Genomic DNA, 8,686 nt, shown 5'->3' on the forward strand with positions numbered 1-8,686 from the left:
TTCTGGGCATCACTGAGAAGTCTACCTTGAACTAGCTTGTATCCCAGATACAAGACTTTTGTTCAGTTGAACTGGACCTTTTACATGAGGACGTGATATTCCAATGTCTGGAGCAGTTAGAGCAGTCCTTTGTGTCTTTTGTATTGGCATCAATGTCGGCTACTGCCAGGAAATATCATCTGCATATTGGTGTAGAGTTGAATCAGGATGTGACATCCTGAATCCTCTTAAGTCTTTTTGTAATGCCTCCCCAGTGAGGGTAGGGGAAATTTTGAACCCTTGGGGTAGTCATGTCCAGGTTAGCTGGCTACTCTCATTGGACATTGGATCAGTCCATTCAAAGGCAAATATGGGCTGGCTCACTGGCACAGGAAGAATGGAAAAGAAAGCATCCCCAAGGTCTAGAACCCTATAGACCTGGTGGTCTGGCAGGAGGCGACTTAGCAAAGTGTATGTATTTGGATGAATAGAATGAATGGTTTCAGTCTATTTATTTACCTCACAGAGATCTTGGGCTGACCAGTAATTTGAAGTCCTTGGCTTGTACAGCCAGGAAAGGCATATTCCAAGCCAACTGGAGTAGAGGTAAGGATACTAGCTTCCAAAAGCCTCTTGACATGGGAAGCAATTCCCAGTCTAGCCTTTTGGTTAGTGGGATCTTTCCAGGCTCTCATTTGTGGTATGCCACCAAACCTGGAGGATGTCTCAATACACACTTTAGGAAAATATTGTTGCGAGTCATGTAACAATGTCCCTGAGTGTGGATTTGCTTCTGCTGTGAAGTCTGAAAGAGCTAGGAAATATTCTTCAGACAGAGGGCAGTTGAGTTGAGTTGAGTCAAGTGCAAAGGGAATTTTAGCTTCTTGAGTACTAAAGGAGAGGATGGTGCCAAATTTTAGAAGATCTCTGTCTAGAAGGGGGAAAGTGCAATCTAGGACTGTTGGGGCCCACAAGACTATACAGTAAATGTACAGCTGACAGATTCATATAGGCAGCCCCACAAGTTCACAACTTATGGGCATCCTGTTTTGCAGAGCTACAGGAACACTTGTCTTTTGGAAAAGTCACTGTCATAGCTGCAGAAACCTTGTGAGGCCATGATTCTCTCTTCAAAATGGGATTCATTCCCAAAACCCCTCAGGAGTGTAACTTCCTGCCTGGACAATGGAATGACCTTTTTATTCCCTGACACCATGAGGGCTTAGAGCAATAACATTTACTCTTTGTTCTAACAGTCAAATTTACATAGAGTCAGTCCCATAAAATTGCCTGCTAATAGACCACATAGAAATGTCTATAGAAGACAGGCACTGAGCAGGAAGGCAGCATGCCCCACTTTTGCTAACAAACAAATCTGGGCATCCCCAAAGCTGGTTATCACAGAAAATATTAGATGAGGAGAATGGGTGAGTCCAGGATTCAAGGATGTTTAGTAACTTTATCTAACAGTTTGGGATGTCAGGTATTTCTCCTTTAACACTGGTTCTTTCCTGGGTGGTGTTATCTGTTCCAGAGTATATCATTGTCTTCACCTACATAATTTTCTAACGATGTCTGTAAAAACTAGAAACCTCATGGAGATCACCCCTTCTTCTTTATCTCCTTCCTACTTCTTCTACTTCTTCCCCTTACCTGCCTTCTTTCTTCTCCTTATTCTTCCCCTTCTCCTCCTCCTCCTCCATCCTTTTTCTCCTCCTTCTTCTTCTCTGTGCCCTTTTACTTCAAATTTCGCCCTCATCAGAAAAATAAAGAACATCCAGAGGTAACATACTTGAGTTAATGTTTTATCCTCAGACCCTTGCCTACCATAGACATCCAATTCTGAGCCCTGAGGGGATACTGACACTCTTCCTCCTTATTTCTTCTACTTACTCCTGAACCATCAAAGACCATATGCACACAGATTTGTACTGAAGTGTGAGGTCCTTGAAGTGCCACAACAGCTTAAAATGAAACATAATTTCTATAGATTAGTGTATCTCTCAATCTTCTTCAGGGAAGTTTTTTTTTTTGCAGTGGATGATGGATAATAGAGAGACTCACAACAAGCCAACGTGCATTGAATAAGTGACTGTGGAGTATTCACCCCTAGTTGGGACATCTATAGCACATTCCATACTCCTAAAAGCTCAGGGAATATCATGGAAGAAGGGGCGAAAATGTTGTAAGAGTGAGAGGTTGGAGAGGACCGAAACAAAACAGTGTTTTCTAGACATATCAGGACCATTGAACTCATGAGTTCACAATGACTGTGGTTGCCTGTACAATATCAAGACAGTCAATATCCCAGTATAGTTGGGGTACTTGTGGTAGTTTGAATGTAAGGAGTGGTACGATTAGGAGGCATGGTTTTGTTGGAGGAAGTGTGTCACTGTAGGGGTGGGCTTTGAGTTTTCCTGTGCACAAGCTACTCACGGAGTTGCAGTTCAGTTCCTGTTGCCTTCTGATCAAGATGTAGACAGACAGCACCATCCATGTCTGCCTGCATGCTATCATGTTCCCTGCCATGATGACAATGGACTGGACCTCTGAACTGCAATCTGCCACCTCAATTAAATGTTTTTCTTTATAAGAGTTGCCATGGTCATGCTGTTTCTTCACAGCCATAGAAACCCTAAATAAGATAGAAGTCATGAAGCTCCTACTTTTAGCCCAGTAGTTATTGGCACGTAATGGCTACTGGGGAAGAGGGCGCCAGATTTCTTCAGGCATTATATCCCTTGCAAATTGGCCTTGCTCCAGGGGATGACCCCATATTCATATACTTACTGGAAGCATTGGGTGCTGTGGATTAAAAAGAGAAAGAACATAAACTTGGGAAAGAGCTGTAGTTTGGGGTCTGGTAGGTGTTGGAGTGGGGAGTAAAGTATGGCTATGCTAAAAATACAATGCATAAACCTGTGAAATTCTCAAAGAATAAATAAAAATACATTTGAAAACATTTAAATACGAGAGGTCTGTTTCCTTTAAAACTCCTTAGCCATTACGCAAAGGTTTTAATTTTCTCAGTATTGCTCAGCTTTCCTTCTTTCTCTTGTTTTTTCTTCCTGTCTTTCCATACATTACAAATTGCCCCAACCGAGCCACGACATCCCCCAACCAAGCCATGACATCCCCCAACCGAGCCATGATATCCCCCAACCAAGCCATCACGGCTAATTTCTCAAGCAGAGCACTTCACCTCTAGGCTTATCTCAACCATCCTGTAGTGTGTGAGCAATGAAAACAGCCCATCTAGGTGTTCAGCTAAAACAAACACAAATTCTTCCTCTAGGAGAAAATTTGCAATTATTTAACCTGAAATCTGACACTTTCATTTTCTCCCTATTAGTTGGCTGCGCTGTTTTTCAAGCATGGATTGATGAGCACCTGGTCAAATAGAGCTGTAATAAGATCGAAAACAGAGAGGCAGATGTGTGGTACATTAGGTGAGAAAAATAAAGCAACAAATCGTGATGACTACCTAGTGCTGGCTGAGAGGGAAGAGGTCCACCTAGCATCCAAGTCTGCAGCCTAAGCAATTAAGCACCCCCTTTGTTTAGTTTTCACAAGGTCGCATTTTACTTCTGTACTGATTCTTAAAAGGTCCCCTTTCAAAATGGGGAGCCCTGGAATACTGACATGTTTCTCTTAGTGTGCACACAGCTCCTAGGTCCTTTTAGAATTCACTGTGAACAGTAAATAAAAGGAACAGAAATGTATGTCTCTCTTAGGTTCCTCCTTGCCTTGGGCCTTGGTCCTGCTTCAAGCAGACTTTGTTGATTCCCCATGGGAAGTGGGATAGGGGAAAAGTGGGAGGAGTGGGGGGAGTGGAAGGAGGGGAGGGAGAGGGAACTGGGATTGGTATATTAAATAAAAAATGTTGTTTTTTTTTAAAAAAAAATTAAATGAACAGAAAGACCAAACATGATGGAGCAGGACTTTAATCCCCTAAACTTGGGAGACTGAAGCAGGGGATGTCTACAAAGTCAAGGCCAGTATGGTGAGTCCTTGTCTCAAAAACAAAAGCAAGCAAGCAAGCAAGCAAACAAACAAACAGCAAAGACTTCCAAGAAAGGAACCCATGGGCACACTTGTGAAGAACCGCTTGTGAAATGTTTCCATCCTCCTTCTGAGGAATATAGTAGACATTTTATGAAGGTTTTCAAGAAGCCAGTTCACTTTGAGTATTCAGTGTATTTGGTGAGAGAGTATATTCTACGGCTTCTGATCCTAGAATTGACCTTGCTGCTATGTAGTTCTGAGACTGATTTTTGTTTTAAACATGTATCTTAGGCTGGCTCTGAACTTCCTAAGTAGCCCAGGCTGACCTCAAACACATGGCATGCTTTTTGACTCAGTATCCTGATTCAGAGATTGATCTAAAGTTTCTTCTGTTGGGCACTCGACCGTTTCCAAATTCCTCCCTCAGCCATCACTTGCCCCACTGTGTGGGATGACTGAATCTTGATTTAGGCTTCTTTTCCCTGCCACCCACTGAGAGCCATCATTGTCTCCAGTACATGTTTAATCTGGCCACCATAAAATGCTGAGTTCTTCCTCTTCCTGTCCATCTCTATGTCCTCTCTGTTTATTCTTTCTCCCTGCTCTCTTTTACCCATCACCCCAGTATATTAAGAATAAAATAAGAATTTTTTTGGTTAAGAAAATTTTAAGCTTGTTTATAATAATAATTATTATAATTATTATAGAATTTCTAGGTTATATTTTGAGGAACTTCCAAACTTTTCCAAAGCCATTTACCATTGTGATCCTATTAGCAAAGCTTCCATCTTGTGCACGTAATTGCCAGCATGATCAATATCCGTTTAGAAGTTTTAGGCATTCCTATATGGAGTGGGTAGCATCTGATTGTGGCTTTAGTTTGCATTTTCATGATGAATACTGAGATTAAATATATTATTTTCTGCCTATTGGCATTTTGTTTTCTTTTTTGAGAAAATGCGTATCCAGATCCTTTGGCTATTTTTAAATTGAGCCATTTTTTTAAACATTTATTTATTATTTATTTATTCCGTGAATGGGCATGCATGTTTGTGAGAATATGTGCGCGCGTGATGATCACTGTGAGCATGTGGAGGTCAGAGGGTAACTTGAGGTAGGTGTTTCTTTCATTCTGCCACATACCTCTCAGGAACCTTAATCAACTTGTCAGGCTTGGAAGCACATCTAAGCTACCTCACCGGCCTCAATTTTGATTTTAGCAGTTCAGTTGTAAGAATTATTTAAATATACTGTAAAGTCTCTTAAGAGATATACAATTTGAAATATTTTTCCAGTTCTACAGGTCGTCTCTCCCTCTTTTTTTCTTGATGGTGCACTTTTTGGCAAGAACGATTTAAATTTTGATGAGGTCCCAATTATCTGGTTTTTGTCTTTTTTCCTTGTGTTTTGATGTCATATCTAAGAAAACCATTGTCTAATCTGAAGCTACAAGACCTACTCCTATGTTTTCTACTAAAGGTTTTTTAGTTTTCCTTTTTGTCTTTTCTCTTTTGGCTTTTTTTTTTCAAGACAAGGTTTCACTATGTAGTTCTTGTTATCCTGAAGCTGACTATGTAGACCAGGCTAGCCTTGAACTCACAGAAATCGTATTGCTTTTGCCTTCCAAGTTCTATCATTAAAGGTTTGCACCACTACAGCCAGCTAAGTTTTAGCTTTTAAACTGAAGATTGTTCCCCTGGTAGCAATACTTTTTATTCATGCCTTATACCAGGGTTTCTCATCCTGGGAATGGATGACCCTTTCTCAGGGGTCGCTTAAGACCACCTAAAAACGCAGATATTTACATTATGGTTCATAACAGTTGCAAAATTAAAAGCTATAAAGTAGCAATGAAAACAATTGTATGGTGGGAGGTCACCACAACATGAGGAACTGTATTAAAGGGTCACAGCACTAGGAAGGTTGAGAATCACTGATTTACACATTCCTGTTTGCATCACTACTAGTATCAAATATTTGATATAACTTATTTTGTCAAAATACATAGCAACAAAAATATGGCAATGCTGTGTTTTTAGAGAGATGGAGGAATATTTCAGAGGAAAAGAATGGTCCCTGGATGAAGCCATTTTTCCTACTTGGAGGAGAAATGATGATAACGACAGCTTACTGCTGCCACCTGCCGGTAGACACAGTCCGCACAGTTGAGAAACCCGGAAGTTGGTCTGGCTTAGAAGACAAATGGAAATGAGGGAAAGGTGCTGCTTAGGGTCTAATTGAATCAGCCATCACCAGCCCATGTAAAACAGTCAAAACTCATTACTTTCAGAGCATTACTCCCACAAGAGAACACTGGTCTAGCAAGGACAGATATCTGTTTATTTTTTTCCAGAATAATCCAAATGTCTATATTTTTAAAATGTGAATGTTATCAATTTTTTAATTGACGGCATAAAATATGTAAGTTCCCCCTGGACTCAGTATTGAGTTTTTGCAGCCCAACATGCCCAGGAAACTGAGGCAGACTGAACTGGCCTTGTCCCATAGTCAGACTGATGACTATCTTGAATATCACCATAGAACCTTCATCCGGCGATGGATGGAGATAGAGACAGAGACCCACATTGGAGCACTGGACTTAACTCCCTAGGTCCAAATGAGAAGCAGAAGGAGGGAGAATGTGAGCTAGGAAGGCAAGATCAGAGGGAACCTTCATCCGGCGATGGATGGAGATAGAGACAGAGACCCACATTGGAGCACTGGACTGAGCTCCCAAGGTCCAAATGAGGAGCTGAAGGAGGGAGAACATGAGCAAGGAAGTCAGAACCACAAGGGGTTGGTCCACCCACTGAGACAGTGTACCTGATCTAATGGGAGCTCACCAAATCCTGCTGAACTGGGACTGAACGAGCATGGGATCAAACCGGACTCTCTGAATGTGACTGACAATGGGGACTGACTGAGAAGCCAATGATAATGGCACTGGGATTTGTCTCTACTGCATGTACTGGTTTTTTGGGATCCTAGTCTGTTTGGATGCACACTTTCCTAAGCCTGGATGGAGGGGGGAGGGCCTTAGACTTCCCACAGGGCAGGGCACCCTGCCCTCTCTTAGGACTGGAGGAGGAGGGGAGAGGGTGAATAGGGAGCGGGGTGGGGGGGATGGGAGGAGGGGAGGAAGTGGAAACTTTGAATGGTATTATTTATAAAGTAATAAAAATTATCAGAAAAAAAAGAAACTGAGGCAGAGTTGCTTAAATACATGCAATCAGGACGACCCTCGGTAGCATAGTCTCATTTCAAATAATATTTATACGCATGCCTTTAGGCCCAGGAAAAGAAGTCTCTAAGGTAATTTTTCAACTGTTCTATGTCCTTCACCAGTTATGTGATGAGTCATGGCCAGCTTGACAGGATTTAGAGTCACCTAGGTGACGCATCTCCAGGTGTGCTTGTGAATGCATTTCCGGAGCTGATTAACAACAGAGAACAGATCTGGTTTTAACGGAGAGGCCGTCATTCTTTAGACTGAAGCCATGAACTGATTTTTCTGTAGAGGATACAGAGGAGAAAGGCAGCCAGTAGCCGGCGTGCCCTGCTCTCTCCTTTCTGACCACGGAGATGTGCGCGGACGCTTTCCTGTCCCTGCTGCCACAGGCTGCAGCTATAATTCCCGCCCCATAGACGATAGCTTCAAAGCAGGAAGGAAAGCACATCTTTTTCCTTTAAGCTTCTTTATTGAAACTTTGGGGGTTTCACATCACGCATCCCAATTCTGTTCTCTTCCCACTCCTCTCATACTCCCCCTCCTCTCTGCTGCATCTCCAGCCCCCCCCCCCCCACGAAAGAAAAGAAACCAACATAAACAAGCAAGCAAACAAAATCAAGAAAAAAAACATTAAACTGAAACAGAGCAAACAAAAAACCCCACCAGAAACAGCAAAATTTCAGCTTCTCCTTCTCTCCTGCCTCTCCATCACCTCTTTTTCTGTCCTGATGGCACTGGAGGCTTCAGTGTGTCATATACTGTATCCCTTTGTCCTATGAACTTGACTGGCCACTGTCCATTGCAACGAGTCATTGGTCTGATTCAAGGCCTCTGAGTTTTGGTGTATGAACTTCACTGGATCCTCACCAGTGGTCTTCTGGGGTATCCTGTGTCTTGGAGATCTTATGGGTATTGTTCCACAGGATCAGTCCCTTCAAGAGCTCCAGCAAGACCTAGATGGGGTAGATGCCAGGACGGGTTAACCCAAGGCCCAGTAGTGGGCCTTGATGTTAGCCGGTCAGGTCAGATTGAGCCACTGGGGCCACCCGCCTCTGGGGTCATCTGCCTCTGGGGCCACCCGCCTCTGGGGTCACCGGCCTCTGGGGTCACCCGCCTCTGGGGTCACCGGCCTCTGGGGTCACCCACCTCTGGGGTCACCGGCCTCTGGGGTCACCCGTCTGTGGGGCCATCTGCCTCTGGTGCAGTGGTGAGTCAGCTCAAGTTAGATTCATTCTCGCCTGTGATGAGGGGTGGGGACCCTCTCTCTGGTGTGCAGGGGCCAGCTCTCTTGCTGTAGTGGGAAGCAAGAGGTAAGGTCAACTTTCCCAGTGCAGTGAGGGGCAGGACTGGCTTAGTATAGCCCTCTGATTTCCTCTCACATGATTTCTAAGACCACCTGAAGTGCCGCTGGCCATAGACATCAACACAGACCCCAACTGCGGCTGAACCACGACCTCATACATGGCCCTTGGC

Source organism: Myodes glareolus, chromosome X, assembly GCF_982192425.1.
Source record: "Myodes glareolus chromosome X, mMyoGla1.1, whole genome shotgun sequence".
Lineage (NCBI taxonomy): Eukaryota > Metazoa > Chordata > Mammalia > Rodentia > Cricetidae > Myodes > Myodes glareolus.